General features: G+C 36.9%; 1 non-coding gene across 1 annotated transcript; it reads right to left on the bottom strand.

Annotated features, from left to right (window-relative positions):
• Positions 1-14,730: 14,730 nt before the first annotated feature.
• Positions 14,731-14,804, bottom strand: TRNAI-AAU (transfer RNA isoleucine (anticodon AAU)). The gene has a single exon. It is a non-coding gene; the product is annotated as a tRNA-Ile (tRNA).
• Between the last annotated feature and the right edge of the window lie 4,594 nt (positions 14,805-19,398).

Genomic DNA, 19,398 nt, shown 5'->3' with positions numbered 1-19,398 from the left:
CTCCAATCGTCCACAGCCTTAGAACAAGAAAATAATAAACGAATAATATAAAAAACAATAACTTATAATTATAAATTTCGCAACTCCCAAACTAAAATAATTTACCCATATATATATATATATATAAAACATACAAAGTATATAATTATGATTCTAGCATCATTATAACAAATAATTATGAACCTTTCATTTTATCAAAAGAAATACTCCTTTTATGTTCAGAAAAAAATAAAAACAATATTTGTACTCTGAAAATATTCGTTCTACGTCACAAGATGTTATTGGAGTAAATCTTAAATATGATACAATATATCTACTATCACCAGGTGAACAACTACTTTGTGAATCTAATAGTGTATCTAATTGTTTTCAAGGAAATTTTTCTTTTCTATTATAATGACAGCTAGGAAGTTCGTATCGTAATTCCGATGTTGAACTTGGACTGTAACGCAACTGAATGCATAGCAGCACGAGACGCCAATATTTAACGAAGAATAATCCGGGAAAAAATAAACGTGTTACACACTCCTGTTGGCATAATTATTTAATAACAGACGAGTTTACTTTTTTTGGAATCATACTTAATATTAACATTATATAAATAATACAATAATACTCGTAACAGAATATATCACTTTGTTCAGACCCCAAAATATTAATATAAACCAACAATATTATTCAAGCTTGAGACGAGTCAGAGCCCTCCTTTGCAAACGAAGCTAGTATGAGCCATGTGCATCTAACTTGCACTCAAAGCACCAAACTCAGGACTCTAATAAAGAGATAATACCAATTCAAAATAATGTTGCACGTAGGTGTTGAATTGAAACCACGGAAGAATTCTTATTACTGGTAACTTCAAGGGGTAGAGTAGTGGCAAAAAAAAAACCTGGACCGACCCTTGTAGCTGATTTCAGACCCTTGTTCACTCCAGAGCACGATAGACTGGTAACTAAGACCTTCGTGGTTCGAATCCTGCCTGGGAAGGAAACTTTTGTTTTGTTCCTTATTCAAATTTATTCCCAATACTTTTCGATTGCAGCGATATTTTACTACTTAATTAACTTATTATTCCCAGAACATGAATTTTACCAGCAATCGAAAAGTATTGGGAATAAATTTGAATAAGGAACAAAAAACAGTTTCCTTTCCAGGCAGGATTCAAACCACGAAAGTCTTAGTTACCAGTCTATCGTGCTTTGGAGTGAACAAGGCTCTGAAATAGCTACAAGGGTCTAACCGGTTTTTTTTTTCAATACTGTACATTATTAATAGGCCTATGTAGTTACTCACGAACGGTCTCACATGTTGCATGTAGGTGTTGAATTGAAACCACTGAAGAATTCTTATTACTGGTAACTTCAAGAGGTACAATAGTGGCAAAAAAAAACTGGACCGACTCTTGTAGCTGATTTCAGAGCCTTGGTCACTCCAGAATACGATAGACTGGTAACTAAGACTTTCGTGGTTCGAATCCTGCCTGGGAAGGAAACTTTTGTTTTGTTCCTTATTCAAATTTATTCCCAATACTTTTCGATTGCAGCGATATTTTACTACTTAATTAACTTATTATTCCGAGAACATGAATTTTACCAGCAATCGAAAAGTATTGGGAATAAATTTGAATAAGGAACAAAAACAGTTTCATTTCCAGCCAGGATTCGAACCACGAAAATCTTAGTTACCGGTCTATCGTGCTTTGGAGTGAACAAGGCTCTGAAATAGCTACAAGGATCTGTCAGGTTTATTTTTGCCAATACTGTACATTATTAATAGGCCTATGTAGTTACTCACGAACGGTCTCACTCTAAATCTGTGTTACATACTCAACATTTTAAACTAAGAATGTCGTGCATTAAGGAGACAACAGAGGGGAGATTTCGATGTTGGTAATGAGGATGGGGGCGACATTTTCAGTAATTAAAAAATAAAAGGGATGATATTAAATGTAAAGTAATCCTCTTTGTATGCTGTACATTATTATTAATAAGACAGGCGCTGTTAATCCTGAATATATCAGAGATGGGCATTACGTACGATAATGGAAAGAAGAATTTTCCTTCCCCTGTTTTCTTTCTTCTTCTTGCGTTATTTAAAAATTTTAAACTATCTTACTACAGATAAATTAAAACTAGAGTTAAAATTTTCAAGTCTATTAGCTTGTTTAAACCGCTATCATTCCTTCCGCACATCGGAGTCGTTTTATACTTCTGCTTCCATTCGATAATCTATCACGTGCTATTTTCACAATTGTAGTATTGTCCATTCGTGTTATATGCTTCTTCCGTCACTTCTCCATTATTTAGTTGGTTTTACATCGTACAATTATCCTACGTCTTCATTCCATATGTAATGTAATCTTGTGTTCCCAACAATCGTTTTCGATATGTAATTTAAGTTGCAGTATTTGTCTAGTTTTGTTAGTTTCAGATCGGGTTTGTGCAGTGTAAGAAAAATGGAATTCACAACTCTTTTCCGTATTTTATTTCCTGTATCAAATCGAAGATATTTATTATTCATAAAATAATTTATCCAAGCCTCTCATATTCTTAATACTTCATTAGTCTTTGTTTTGTTGTACAGTAGATCACCACAGAACATTACTTTTATACCAAGGCAGTTAACGGAACGCACTTGTGGAATAATTTTATTGATTCCTAGCTTAGAGAAGTGTGGTAATTTTTATTCTTAAACATGCAGTTTTAATGTAACTATGTGTTTGTCACAGGTAAAATTGGTGACAAAATATAACTTCTTGTACTGTAGTATAAACACAGTATCGGTCTCTCGACCCCTCCTCTTAGTTGTTTAACGTGGTGATCTGTATCTTGAGTTCTAAAGATCCTATCCTCTATGGGATTGAGTTTTCTTTGCATGTAGTGAAGAGAAAATCTAACATTTTTTTTGCGAAAAATGAAGTTGAAGAAGTCTCCGCTAGATGCTGCATAGCCTATACCAAAGTTTATGTGTGCCGCCATCTGTCAAGTGTTGCGTAATATACTTGCAAATGAAAAAGCGACGAACGTTATCTCTTACCCGGCAAGGCGAACTTCCGATTTGACCTTGTGAGTCGGAAGTTACGACGCGAAAAATATGTGCAACAGCATGCTGTGATGTCATCATATCTTAACATAAACAGTCACCTGGTCGGCTGTAGCGCCCTGACCTACAAGGCCAAGTCGGAAGTTCGCCTTGCCGAGTAATATACGAGTAATCAGCAACTAACGGTAGGCTATCTACCACAATCTAGTATATACAGTCACGAAGCTCAATATGTAATAAATATGCATTCATACATAGTTGCTAATCACTAGGATCGCTACTATCGCCTCATTTACAGACAATGCGAAATAGTACCTGCACTGTATATTGTTCCTAGCAACTTCATCAACTCAAGCTTCGTGACTGTATATACTAGACTGTGTTATTACTACAGCCAGCGTTTTCGGCGCGTGTCCTTGAGTTCAATGTCCAGTGCCAGTGCAGCTGATATGGTACTACCTCCTAAATACACGTCACATCAACATTCTGCCAATCACAGTTGTAAGTCTCACTTCCTCACTTCCCACTGATTGCGGAGAAGGTAAGATACTGTCTTGAGTATTATATTGTCCAGCTAGTGAGAATCTGTTGCTAGTGCAACTGAAAACACAAGTCAAATCAGCAATCTGTCAATCACAACTGTCAGTTTTACGGCCCAGAGACTGCGCAAAAGATAAGGTATTCGCTTTTAACGTTCCCATTACTTATTTCACACGCCATAAACGGTGGCTTTGGTTATAACAAAAAACTGTGAAGAAAGTTCTGATGTCATTGGTCGAATCCAGACAATGCTGAATCGCACTTGTCTAATGAGATCGTGGTTGTGATAAATGTTCTGAATTAAAAAAAAAAAGATAGTGAATTGAAGGAAATTCTTAAATAAAAACATTAATAAGTATGGGTGCATCAGTTGAAAAGTGTTGATGAGAAGTTTCAAAATTAGAAAAAAAAAGAAGTGTTAGGCCTACAATTCATTATGTGTATCTCTGGTAAAAATGGAAATGTTTAAAACTGTTCTCCTACATGAAGCCACTATGAACTGATGAGAAAAAAGGTTATTATAATGGTAGTAAAATCAATGCTTATTGTGAATTTGTCTAAGTGACATTCGGGATAACGCAAGATTCACAAGGGAAAATATTAAGTATCGGTGTCCGAGGATGAAATCAAGTCGTAGCAGCGACGTATCTGTATGTTACGAAACGACATATTCCCTACCAAGCCTTTATGGCTTAGCGATAAAGCTCTTTCTCCTCGTTACAAAGACCGGGCTTCGAATCTATATAAAACGCACGCGTGTAAACAGCGCACACAATGTTTTGCGAGCTATGTATTCCGAGTTGGGACTTAGTCTCTGAGCAGCGACCAATTTCTGTGTCAAAGGGTGTACTTTATCATCATATCCCCGTCAGGAGGAAGGTAAAATTCTGGGGATCATTGGATGTTTCTTTTGCTATGGTTAGTCTTTAATACAACACTACTGTCATCTATCAATCTTTGGATAAATTGCGAGGAACTCCCACCATGGCAGACTGCGAATCTGATGTCACGCATACACAGGAGATGCCATATTTTTTAGGCGGAGTTCACAATCAAAGGGGAATTGTTAACCAAATCTGATGTCAAGCATTCAGGGAGATATCATATTTTTCGAGGCGGAATTCACAATTAAAGAGGAATTCTTAAGAGTCTCTCTGGAATGACGAAGAAAAAACGCAAAACTCCCTAGAAAAAACCCTCATAACTAGAAAGTGGATGCGGGATGACTTACCATTGAATGTAGATGCACATTTACTATAGGCCTATGTTAATTTTTTTTTTCATTCAGACTATTGGCTCAACAGGTTTTAAACGTAAACATACGACGTCAACATGCTACTGTATCTCCGTAAAGTCAGAAGGAAAATAAAAATGACGTACTGTAGCACATACCTTATCATTGATGGAATTACTAGCGTTGGAGTAAACGACGATATATTCTCGTAAGATGTCGAAGCTGAATCGTCTTCGCCTATCGCTTAAACAGTTTTGTATCGAGAAAATTTCTGAAGAAAACCTCTAAAATGGGGATCACTTAATTTCTTTAGAGGAATACTTGCACTGACCATCATGTTGCACATGTCTCTGCAAAACGTTTCCGGCACAACTAAATGATGATGATGATGATGATGGTGGTGGTGATGGTGATGGTGATGATAATGATGATTATGATGATGATTATGTAGATGGTTCCTCAGAATTCATTTCAACGCATTTCCTGTGCGATGTACTGTTGCAATGTTTCTCTATAGCATGTGTTGTTCTGGTTTTTAATTAAATTTTGTATACATTAGTCTACACACGATATTCTCTTCGTTAATACATAAAATGTCACTCCCATGTTTATTTTATTGCACTTCGTATCTCTGACAGAATTGAAGGTTTTGTCTTCGACATTATGAATGGATCAGCACAAGACTATTCAAGGCGTACTAAATACTTGAGCAGGATAACTTAACTGCACACATTGCGTTGCAATGTTACTATGAACGGACCGGGGTTCCTACGTTCTGTACGCTGCTGTACTCGCCAGGTACACAAAAGACGGACGACGCGGCACGTGCCATATACTCCGATACGAAACAACTTCACTTTTCCTTAAGTCATCCCGCATACACTGTCTACTCATAACCTTGACTTTATCTACAACAAATACAAGTTCATCATCGCCGAGATTTGAACTTGGGTCCGCTTTCGTCTTACGTCAGCGCTGTGCTAATTGAACTACCATGGCGGCAACATCACGGCGTTAAGTCAACAGTCTGGGTAGTTAAAAAGGAAATTGAGATAATATTTATTTCCAACTACAATAGTTATGGACATACCTGACTCTTTTATGTGTGAAGGAACGGAGCAGGAAGGTGAGAGAAAACGAAAACAAAATGAGAAATTTGAGAGGATTTTATACACACGAGAAAACCTGAAACAGAAATAGGATTATTTCCCTTTGTCTCCAAACGCTTTATACACATGCACGAATTTGTTGCTTTGTATTATGCACTCGTACACCAAGATTTATATGGTGCATGGATACAAGAAAATTACTGTTGAGGGTGTGATAACAAATTACTCAGTAAATGTAAAATCCTGGTGGGGTCCGGGTGGTGCTGATGAAAGAGAAGGGGTTGGGAAGCAAAGAAAGAGAATATAAGGGAATGAAAGTAGCCAACGTTTCATTTGGTTTTAGACCTACTGCACATATTTCATAATATTCCCCGACCTATTTTATGCAAATAACACGAAAATATATATTGAGTTATGATACAGAGTGTGAATTATTAATGTAGTGTAAAAAAAGATCACAAATATAACTTGCTTATGATGGTGTTACTAGTTACAGTACTTTATTTTCTCTCTCACAGTCTTGTTCCTTACAGGTTGTTGTGCCAGAAATGCTGCTTCCTTTTTTGTTTTTCTTTTCAGATTCTGTGGTAGAGAATTTTCATATGGAATACTACGAAAATATTGTTGACAATAATTGTATCTTTAAGAGTTAGCGTCTGAATTAGATATTATTACCATATCAATATAAAAAAATACTAAAATGTGCCTCTAAAACCTCAAGACTAAAAAAGACATAATATAACGTTCTGAAAGTACTGCAAGTCTGCAAAATATATATGTCGAGCCGAACATTGAAATAAACCTAGAACAAAATGGCCCAAGGAGTGGATATTTTGAATTGTAGTTAATTTTTTTAACATTTTTCAGTTCGAAGTATTTTTTCCTTTTTTAGGCTTCTTTGAAAAGTTTCAAAATTTCATATTATCAAAAACTTGTATTCGGCAACGCTTTTTTCTTAATTAGTATTAATATTATGGAAATGTACTCGTGACAATGCAGTTTTGTATAATGCCTCTTCATGGTAGTAATATGAAACCCTTTAAGTAGTTTAGGACATCTAATATATAAAATTGAATGTGGGTATGTATGTATGTATGTTCCCTATACAAATCTACACGCTTTGACCAATATGTACCAAAGTTTGCACATTTAACCTTCATAACCAGGAGAAGAACATAGGCTATATTGAAATTGTTAAAATGGACGTTAAATTAATTAAAACAGTAAAAAATAAAAATAAATACGATCAAACATTCATGCGTAATACTAAAATGCAATCTTCTATAGTCAATTGTTCTTTATTATTGTCTGTTGTATTCAACATCGACTTTCATGAGGCCATGGAAAAAGCAAAACGATATAAAATAACATTGTAGATACATCTTGAAGGCCAAAATGTAGACATTTCATGCAATAAGTATCCTTATGCAGTCCAGAACCGTATTATGTATTTCTCGAGACAGTTGTAGATAGTGAGTAGACTGTGTTTTATCAAACTGAATTCTTAAATTCTTTGAAATCACAAGAATTGCCAACAGATAATTTAATACTTAATATTGAATCACCGATAGTACTATTGCGAAATATTGATCCACAAGAATTATGCAATGGAATAGGAATTGGTGTGAAAAAACTCATGACAAACGTAATCTTATAATTATTTTTTCTCTGCCTCGGTACAACGTCACATTTGTGGCGGGGAGGAAAGGAGACGGCAGAAAAATTAATGGTGTTTAATACGTTGACAGCCACGACTAAGATAAAGCACTTGAAATTTAGCGATAACTGACCGGCAGAGATAAATAAACAAAAATAAATATATAAATTGAAAACAAAGTTGAACGTCTTGCACATGATGAAATATTTTCTTTTCGGTGCCTGATCTACAATTGTCTGACAGGCATTTGGCTAAGGAGTATTAATTCATGTAAGTGAAGTTAAGTAAAGATTCATCTTTATGTGCGAGGAAAGCTTAGTAAAACAATTCGTTTTGGTTGTCTATAGTTGGTTTTCCGAAATTTCCGAAAATTTAACAACCAGTTCATTTGAAAACAGAAGCAGAAAGGAAAACCCGGGCAACGCCGGGTACTTTCAGCTAGTAACAAATAAAATATATATTATATTTGCTTCCTGTGCACAACAAAATAATTTATTTCTCTTCTCATTCTTCTACAAATATTCGTTTTGCTGCATTCTCCACGTTTAATAGTTTGGAAACAAACATGCTGATTGTCAGTTACAACTATTTGTCTATGCTGGAACTGTCCTTGCAAAAGTATCACGTAAGATGCCGATTGCCGCATGAAATGCCGACACTTGACTTACAACTTTACAATTACGTTTGATAACCTGATGGCTAATGAGAATGAGTGGCGAAGCTAAGGTGTATATACTGGGTGGGCTGAAAAAATCTGCTTACCATATTTCTTTTTATACAGGAGATGTTTCTCATCTTTTCTATCAAAATTTTTTGTGACACAGACGCCAAAATTAGATGATTACCACTCATTTTCATCTGAAAACAGAATACAGTTAAAACGATATAACTTATTTGTCTCAAAGCATTCTGTTGGCCAAGGATATTTCTTATACCACGAAATTTGAAAAATTATATTTACTCTTCTTGCATCCGCTATTTTAATATGTAAATTTGGAATCGATCTCCTATGTTTGTAAGCATATTATGTTTCATACGTTCAACTTCAAAACTGTTTCTCTCTTAATTTTACAAATAGTGGCCACAATGTTCTCTCAGTTTGAGCCATTTTACACACAAAAAATATCTAACACACACGCATGCATTTTTTATTAAACTAACAATCAACAACGCAGCGTATTCAGAGAACACCAATATAGAGCGAAATATTGTGACAGAAGACTAGCCTCGTTTCTTACAGAGATGTAGCGAATCGATACCCCCTCTGCAGTCTCTTGCGAGTCAAGGTTGTAACCATACCTTTAGAGGCTTCTGTCACATGCCTCGCACTGAACTCTCCGTTCTGGAATGACTGCCAACAGTGAATTTAATATACGGAAGGATTGGAGTGAAACCAAGTGTTACGGTACATCGTTATTTAGAATTTATAGGCCTACTGTGACCAGGTATAACTCCAATTTTTGGAGTAGGCCAAGCCCCAAAAGCCTCTTAAGAGCTTCGCCACTGATGAGAATACTGATCGAGCAACACATGTGCAGCTCTTAAGGTTGTAAGCAAGGGAACGAAAAAAGCAACAATTTGGTTAGGCGGAAAATTTTCCGGAAAAATATTGCAGAACATTTTTCCAATTCATAAAATTTTCTGCGGAAAATTTTCTGTCCCAGATAACTACTTCTCCTCCCCTCCAGTGGCTTTTAAGGAACCCGGAGGTTCATTGCCGCCCTCACATAAGCCAGCCATTGGTCCCTATCCTGAGCAAGATTAATCCATTCTCTATCATCATATCCCTCCTCCTTCAAATCCATTTTAATATTATCTTCCCATCTACGTCTCGGCCTCCCTATAGGTCTTTTTCCCTCCGGCCTCCCAACTAACACTCTATGTGCATTTATGGATTCGCCCATACGTGCTACATGCCCTGCCCATCTCAAACGTCTCGATTTAATGTTTCTAATTATGTCAGGTGAAGAATACAATGCGTGCAGTTCTGTGTTGTGTAACTTTCTCAATTCTCCTGTAACGTCATCCCTCTTAGCCCCAAATATTTTCCTAAGCACCTTATTCTCAAACACCCTTAACCTATGTTCCTCTCTCAAAGTGAGAGTCCAAGTTTCACAACCATAAAGAACAACCGGTAATATAACTGTTTTATAAATTCTAACTTTCAGATTTTTTGACAGCAGACTGGATGATAAAAGCTTTTCAACCGAATAATAACAGGCATTTCCCATATTTATTCTGTGTTTACATCATTTCCTCTCGAATACCATTTATATTTATTACTGTTGCTTCAAGATATTTGAACTTCTCCACCTATTCAAAAGATTAATTTCCAATTCTTATATTTCCATTTCGTACAATATTCCGGTCACGAGACATAAACATACACTTTGTCTTTTCGGGATTTACTTCCAAACCTATCTCTTTACTTGCTTCCAGTAAAATTCCCGTATTTTCCCTAATCGTTTGTGGATTTTCCCCTAACATATTCACGTCATCCGCATAGACAAGCAGCTGATGTAACCCATTCAATTCCAAACCCTCTCTGTTAAGGTAACTACTTCACATCTAGAAATTCGGTGACGCCACGGGTTAGATACGAGAAATATCTCTAGAATATTCCCTCGTGAAGCAAGCCTCACAATCATGTTGCGAATCACAGCAATTAAGAGATCATATCCGCAATTAGGTGGCCACTAAAAACAAGACATTCACATGGCTATAAAACAGTCGTATGGTTTGCCACCGTCCGACATTTCACTAAACTTTCCAAATGTTTAGTACCGTCTAACCTTGTTCGGTGTGCTTATTACAATACAGCATAAACACAAACGCACATTTCACTGTCTATCTTCTCTCTTATCTCTACTCTCTGCTCAGCGCGCCCTTTCGTAGTGTGTAATTTAAGTATCTTATACTACCCCCTCCCTGCATCTCATTTTAATTCTGAGCAACACTCCCCCCCAACGTCATTTTTGCTTACTCCAGCCATTCCAACTTTCCGTTTTCTTTCTGCTAACCAGTCCTGCTTCCCCCTTCTCTACTTTTTTAAACTTTTGTTCAAACCTCATATCTTTATATACACAGGAACCCATTCTGGAAGTGTTTAGAAACACGTAAAGCAAAAATGGAGCTTTTACGGTTGTTGAAACATAGTCTTGCGTCTGGAATATAAAAATATACCATATACTCACCTACTAATTTTGAAATGAGTCTCATCCGCGTATGGTGAGCTTTAAATTACGTATTTTATCAAAACAATTAAGGGAAGAATAATATTTAGCAGTTTAACAATTTTGCTGTGACATGAATATAAAGAGGCAGCTCGTATATTATAAAGTAAGTGAGCTTTGTTGGGAATTCAGGACACGTAATACGGGGATCAATGGCTGTGGCAGTCGTACAACTCAGATCGCTGCCATCTCTTAAGTTGTTTGCACTACGTATATTTTTTTTTGCAAAGTGTTTAGTTTCCATTAAGTTTTATGACAGGCTTTATGAATAAATAATGACTTAGAATCCTTCGCTGCGGATAAAGTGACAGCGTCTTGAACTGCAAACAAAGCGGACTTGAGTTCGACTTCCGACAAATTTGGACATACGTTATGGCTTATTTAAAACTCTATAACCGAGAAAGAAGGATAAATAATTTTCATTTTATTACTTTCTTGGGGTTATGATATATTGTTTCACATGTATATATGATACATTGTTTCACATGTTTATATGATACAATACGATACGGTACGCTTTGATACGATACTTCCACTTCTTTATGTCCAGAGACAAAATGTCCATTTTTTATGTCCACAGTCGGATTAAATCAAATTTCAATCCGAAAAATCTTAACATATGTCCAGTTTCTTCTGTCCTTTATATTAAAGTCCATTAATTTATAGGTCCAGTTATTTAAAGTCCACTACATTACAAGTCCATTTGTAGTTGTGTCTATAGATGGTTTGTCCGTAATTTAAAAGGTCCACAAAACTGAAGTAATTACTAATTTGAAAAATCATCAGTCTTGTTTTAATATGATGAAAATAATACAGTCAACCAGAAGTACATTATTTTAGAATTTTAATATTACATAATAACTATAATTGTAGCATATGTTAATTCAATTATAAAAATAACATTAATTTGCTTCATTATCGTCTTCATAATATGGAAGTTATTCTGCATACAGTTTCAACCGATAACTAATGCCTCCAAGATATTTGTCAACGTCACCATTTTCTCTACATACGTGGTAATTCTGCACCATTTCCTCAATGTGTATTGAATTTAAAACATAGGACTTCTTTATGGAATGACGTATTGCCATATGACTTGCCATTAATTGATTTACAGTATTAATAACTGATTGCCATTTTGGTCCTTCTGCAAGTTTTCGATTAACTTCCATATTTTAGCATGGTGAGTTACTATACATTTTTTAAATTTGGAGTGCCATCCTTCTACTGTATTGTAATAATTGTCTTTGAGTCCCATTCAATACTAGGTTATAAACATTCCAGACATGCGGAGAAAAGCGAGGCGGCATCTCTCGTCCTCTACCTCTGGCAGGTATCCCTCTTAAGAAGGTCCTTCCTATGTATAATGGTAAATCTAATACTGATTCCTCTACACCATCAGAAACTTCATCAAATGTATTCACAATATGATCCAGTGGTATGAAAGGTATGGACATTAACTTTCGGATGTCATTTCTTACGCTGTCATTTTCCCTGTTATTATAAGCAGCCTTTAATCCAAGTTGAACAACATGACGCCAAGTGGCCTGACAGAAGTAGAAAAGACAACCTTTCATTTTTGTTCTATAAGATGTATTGTGAACATTATAATTCAATGAGAGTAAAAATCATTTTATACAATGAATATGGGAAAAATTTCTTGTGGACATATTTGTTTGCGGATTAAATTTCTATGGACGTTATGTTCAGTGGACAAAACGCTTGTGGACATAACGTGATTATGGACATATTTTTCTTTGGACTTGATGAAAAATGGACATAACTGAGTGGACCAATCATCATGGAACCTACGATACGATATGATATGGTAGCCTATATGATGTGATGTAGCTTAGCGTGGAGTGCTATATGATATGGTGTGGTGTGGTGTGGTGTGAGGGTGTGGTGTGGTGTGAGGGTGTGGTGAGGTGTGAGGGTGTGGTGTGGTGTGAGAGTGTGGTGTGGTGTGGTGTGGTGTGAGGGTGTGGTGTGGTGTGGTGTGAGGGTGTGGTGTGGTGTGAGGGTGTGGTGTGGTGTGAGGGTGTGGTGTGGTGTGAGGGTGAGGTGTGGTGTAAGGGTGTGGTGTGGTGTGAGGGTGTGGTGTGGTGTGAGGGTGTGGTGTGGTGTGGTGTAGTGTGAGGGTGTGATGTGGTGTGGTGTAAGGGTGTGGTGTGAGGGTGTGGTGTAGTGTGAGGGTGTGATGTGGTGTGGTGTAAGGGTGTGGTGTGAGGGTGTGGTGTGGTGTGAGGGTGTGGTGTAGTGTGAGGGTGTGGTGTGGTGTGGTGCGGTGTGAGGGTGTGTGTGGTGTGGTGTGAGGGTGTGGTGTGGTGTGAGGGTGTGGTGTGAGGGTGTGGTGTGTTTTGAGGGTGTGGTGTGGTGTGAGGGTGTGGTGTGGTGTGAGGGTGTGGTGTGGTGTGAGGGTGTGGTGTGATGTGGTGTGAGAGTGTGGTGTGGTATGGTGTGAGGATGTGGTGTGGTGTAGTGTAAGGGTGTGGTGTGGTGTGGTGTAAGGGTGTGGTGTGAGGGTGTGGTGTGGTGTGAGGGTGTGGTGTGGTGTGAGAGTGTGGTGTGGTGTGGTGTAAGGGTGTGGTGTGGTGTGAGGGTGTGGTGTGGTGTGAGGCTGTGATGTGGTGTGAGGGTGTGTTGTGAGGGTGTGGTGTGAGGGTGTGGTGTGGTGTGGTGTGAGGGTGTGGTTTGGTGTGAGGGTGTGGTTTGGTATGGTGTGAAGGTGTGGTGTGGTGTAAGGGTGTGGTGTGGTGTGAGGGTGTGGTGTGGTGTGAGGGTGTGGTGTGGTGTAAGGGTGTGGTGTGGTGTGGTGTGAGGGTATGGTGTGGTGTGAGGGTGTGTTGTGAAGGTGTGGTGTGAGGGTGTCGTGTGGTGTGAGGGTGTGGTGTGGTGTGGTGTGGTGTGAGAGTGTGGTGTGGTGTGAGGGTGTGGTGTGGTGTGGTGTGAGGGTGTGGTGTGGTGTGGTGTGGCGTGGTGAGGTGTGGTACATGATTTATTGTCCACAACTCACTCCGTCTTGCTGGCCCTTCACATTCCTGTATACGTTCAGCATTCCCTTTCTTTACATTACTTTAACATTTATACACGTTACGTGACCTATTTCGCTCCTTACAGTTATTACTCTTTAGCTTTATTTCTCTCTCTCTTTTATAGCACTTTTTTCTCTCCATAAACAACCCTATTTCCTTTGTATTATGTAACTCACTACCACTAATCTACTCTCTTTACATTCACTACTCCTACGCCTATCTTTATTTCCTATCCATTTCTTTTTACATTTAATTGTTTCTACTTTTTCTGTTCCACTCATACAATAATAATTTACCATCAATATCTTATCACTGTTTTTCCACTTTCTAGAATATCTCTATTTCGTCTTTACTTCCTTACCTCCCTCAGTAACATGCCTTATGAAATAGGTAGAGATATTGATAATAAAATAAATAAAATTCAGTGGATATACGGAAAATAAACAGAACATCACAAAATAAAAAAGATAAAATTGAAAATTAAAATTTTATAAGACAATGGAAGTACCAGTGACGATTTTGAAAGTGAGTTGTGAATTATTAAAGAACGACACAAGAGTAAATTACAAGCTGCAGAGATGAAGTTTCTTCGTAGAGTGAAAGAATGTACGTAATGATGACATCCGTAAAGAATTAAACATCTACAACTAAAATGATAAATTAGAAGACTACAAACAAAAATGGACGGAACACCTGTCTCGAATGACTAATGAAAGAATTCCAGCACTGATACAACAATATCCACCTAAAGACGAAAGAGATGTGAGACGTCTTAGGAATAGATGTAATTCAATTCAATGTGAAGACGGAACAGGCTATAAAACCTAAACTATGAAGTGAGATGGTGATGAAATTAAAACAAAATCGAAGATAAAAAGTATGGCCCGTGGGGGGATCGAACCCACGACCTTCGCGTTATTAGCACGACGCTCTAACCAACTGAGCTAACGGGCCAGTTGGTCGAATACGTATAAAATATATGTAGCTATTATTCCATTGCAATGTACGAAATCGTACTCTACAGATGCTACTTACACTGCAATCACAGTTTAGTATATACAGTTGCGAAGCTCAATACTTACTAAATATGCAAACATAGACAGTTGAAATATGCATCCATAGATAGTTGCTAGCCACCAGGATCGCTACTATCGCCTCATCACAGACTCTTTCCCTAGCAGACGATAAAATCTATTGTACTTTTGATATCGTGTTCTTTTGAAAAATTAACACCTTCCTTCCACTATTGAAATACGAAATACATAAGGTTTATATATTATTTTCATAAAGTCTATATTATATTTTATAAACTGGATCTTTCGGAAGGATAACTCTAACCTCTTTTTCTTAGAATTTATAGTGCAATAAACGTCTCCTTGTCCCATATTATTACTCAAATTATTGTATTTTAGCTATTTACAGTTATTACAACCGATAACGAACATTTCACAGTTTACACAACTTTTCACAACAATGCGAAATACGGCACAGTCAATGCCTTTTCGATCTAGACCAGGCCGTAATATATGTTCTGGTTTTCTATTTCAGTGTATGGAGCTCAGTGAATTATTATATTATAACTTTATTGCGTATCATAGCTAAGTTTTATTTAGTGTAATGTGTCCATAAGTTCCCTTTACTTCTTGTTGCATAATAGCCTATGTTTCAGAAATAATGACAAAACTCTGTTATTTTAATGTGAAGAGAATTTTACATGTTAACATAACCTTTTCGCATCAACATTTTAAGTTTAGAATGGAAGCTATTTTGAGGTTTAATAAAAAAGAATTTATATTGTGATTTTAATATAGCACATCTACCTTCCTTGATAAAGACAGAAAATGTATCATACCACTCTTATGAAATTAGTGTACGTACGATTGTTACTTCGTCTCTTACGTAGTAGATAAATAAAATAATTCAATACTCAATTGTAGTATTAAAATACAGACAAATTGAATGTGCGGAGTATCATACATGACATTATGCTTAATTATAATCTATAATTGCGAATTTAGGAATATAAGATATAGTAAACATAACCTATAATCTTTCCATATGAATGGCAGGGCATTGGAGACCACTAAAATTAGACAGAAAGGGGCAACTGGGACAGTAAACATAACCTATAATTTCAACATATCTAAATATTCGTGCGGTGCAATTGAAAATTATTGAATCGTGCATAAATGAATGTACAATAATTTCGCAATATTTAATCGAAATAAAGGCAGGTAGGTCTATTACACATACGAACAACGCAATTTTCACATCATAAATAATATTACACCTTAACTCGTAAGGAATTATGTCTGAAGTGTCTCCTAATCATTGTTTTAAATTTTATTAATGCAATTACACTACATTTTAGAGAAATATATGTTACTTTTTATGCATTCCAATTAATTTATATGGTTGAAACGCCGCCCTTCGTGATCGGGTTAAGCGAGTCACATGGTCTGCCTTACGACCTGTATTAGATCACGATGCCAGTGACACAGTCTATTGTTCCTAGTACACACAGCACTCCAAGCGGCTAGCAACTATCGCGAGAAATGCAAAAAATCACCCCAAGCTTCGCGACTGTATATACTAGACTGTGCTGCAATCTTTACTAAATCTCCCTTTATTTCCTTTCTCCTATGAGATAGTTCCACTGTCGTCACGAACTAACAATGTACTCCACAATGAACTTCGTTCATCTTTCGATTATGTCTTATCGCTGTGTCTATTGTGTATTGTAATTTGGAAGAACATCCTCCGTGATATAAAGGTTATAGGGCGTGCTATTCTCGGATTCAAACCCTACGAAATGTAAAGCCTTTAATGAAGACTATGGAGTAACGGTTAGCACGTGTTATGTCAAATAGGGTGTGTGTTCTGAAATTTAATTGTGTATTGAAGATATGTTGTGGATGTGTTTATGTATGTCTGCATTTAGTACTGTTCTATTGTTCAGGGACATCATTTTATTTTTACTAACATTTTTAATATTGACCTGGCCATACCTTTGGATTAATGGTTCATAGCCGGAAACACCGTTTGCTACCCCCTTCCACGATTGAAGTTTGATGATTCTGGCGTAAAATACAAACAAATTACTTTGCTAGGTACAGGAGGGAAGAAACGCAGTTCATCCATTTATGTAAATTAGGAGATATCGTAATTCTGAGTTTGATAATTTTCATTAGTTTTTGTTTAATCAAAATACAGTACAGAATTAACAATAAGTGTTTTTACTCACGAACTGAATTATCCATGCGAAATTCATTATGCAGTGTATATTATCCTGTCTACAGCACATTAGCGTACAATATAGAGAATGAAGCAGAATTGAAAAATAATCATAATATGGATATTTACACACATTTTTGAAAATGGTGGCCGTTCATTAAGATACAGGCTTCAGTTCTTTTGTGCATATTATCGCATTATAGACTACTGCATCTAATTCCAATTACCAGTTTCGTCCTTCGTACTAGTAACTCATGTTGAAATAATTCTATACCTATTATATAAAAGAGTACCTTACGTACTGTAAATTCAATCTTCACCTCTGTCCGACCCGCACAGATAACATTACTCAGACATGCTATCTACTATCCGTCCAAGTGGTTATGTCGCAGGATCGTAGAACGGGGGGGGGGGGAAATCACGTGACAGTTGATTACTTTTATTTAAGTTATTTTAAACAGTTGCGGGTGAGAGAAACCGGGATGCGACGTAGGCAAACAGACGACAGTACTTGTGCGAAAATATGATTCAATATTGAAAACTCTTTCGTCACTGGAAAACGCGAACATATTTCTGGAACGTACTATACTCACTAACTCAATACTGTTTGTGGTACTACGACCTTAAGGCGACTTTGACTGTATACGCTTGGTTCTGTGAGGAGAACAGTTGGACGTTTACTAGTAGAGAGGGTTGGAGTGAAGTACATTAAAAAACTCAGGTACAATAAAAATTTAAGTAAAAATAAAATGATGTTAATGTTAAAAAATGTTATGTTGTTATTTAACGAAGCTCGCAAATTCAGAGGTTATATCAGCGTCGCCGGATGTGCCGGAATTTTGTCCCGCAGGAGTTCTTTTACATGCCAGTAAATCTACTGACATGAGCCTGTCGCATTTAAGCACACTTAAAGGCCATCGACCTGGCCCGGGATCGAACCCGCAACCTTGGGCATAGAAAGCCAGCGCTATATCAACTCGCCAACCAGGTCGACAAAATAAAATGATGTCCCTGTATTTAATTTTTGCAAAAACTAAACGTAGGGCAATAATTAGGAATATCCACACAAAAACAACTTTAAACAAGAGTCAACAATGAAAAAAAGAGAAACAAACAAACTAAAAATATTTGGCCATGTAAATAGAATGGATAATAATAGGAAACCGAGGAAAAATCTTAGGAGGGTAGGGAGCAAATAAAAGCGGAGAGAAACCTGTAACAGAATTGAAAGATCATACGCGTAATTAGCAACAAAAGAAAAAAGGACGTTACAGGATAAAATATGAATAACACAGGATATGGTAAAATACAGGAAATGGCATACGACTAGCTGTGGGAATACAACGCCAGAAATGTCATCAGGGAAAGCTAACGAAGAAGAATGGTAACCCCCAATACATGAATAGTTAGGCATACTGTACGTATGTGGAGATGCATCTACATTGAGTCGAGAAACATGTCCTTCTATTTATATACATTAAACACTATCTGGTGAAGGTTACTTATGTTCCGACCACTATAGGAACTTGCTAAAATATCTTGAAAATGCCTTGGATTTATAGTATTGATTATTAGAAATTGATGTGATCATTAGGAGAGCTGTAAGCCCACCCACCCTGCCCTAAATACGTACCTTACTTATGTACGAAAATCGTGCGTGAATTACGAATATGACCATATTTCCTTAATGTGACAGTGGGTTTCAGTGTCTCCAACATTGTAATAATACTACACACCTAATCAAACCCAACCTAATCTTTCACATAATACTACACACATAATCAAACCTAACCTAACCTGTCACTTAATACACACCTAATCTAACCTAACCTAACCTATCACCTAATACTACACACCTGTAGTAACAGTCCTCACGTTTAGTATCATTTCATTTGCCTGCATTACCAAGCCTGCTACTCGTGTCGTGGGCCATCTAGTGGAAGTGGATCATATTTCATCGTGATGTCAGGAAGACTTTCATAATAATTACATTTAAATGTGTTAATATAGTGATAATTCCATATATAAGTATAGTACAATAAGAATTGAAATGTGTTGTGGCTGTGATAAAAGTGTTGATAATTGGTTTATAGCGCCACATTGGCAGTGATAAAAGTGTGTAATATTCCTTCAGCGGCCGGTCAATACTCTACATCAGGCATGTCAGAAATCAGACACTGAAAGTGCAGTGTATGTGCGCGGAACGCCGGTCTGTGCAGATTGCGTCATTCACGAGTTGCTCTTACCAGTTCTTAGCATACTTACCAGAAGGAAAAAACACAATTATTGTCAGTGTCTATATTTGACAATAATT

Source organism: Periplaneta americana, chromosome 12 (genome assembly GCF_040183065.1).
Source record: "Periplaneta americana isolate PAMFEO1 chromosome 12, P.americana_PAMFEO1_priV1, whole genome shotgun sequence".
Taxonomy (NCBI): domain Eukaryota; kingdom Metazoa; phylum Arthropoda; class Insecta; order Blattodea; family Blattidae; genus Periplaneta; species Periplaneta americana.
The sequence above is the reverse complement of the archived record's forward strand: the minus strand, read 5'-3'. Positions and strand labels throughout refer to the sequence as shown.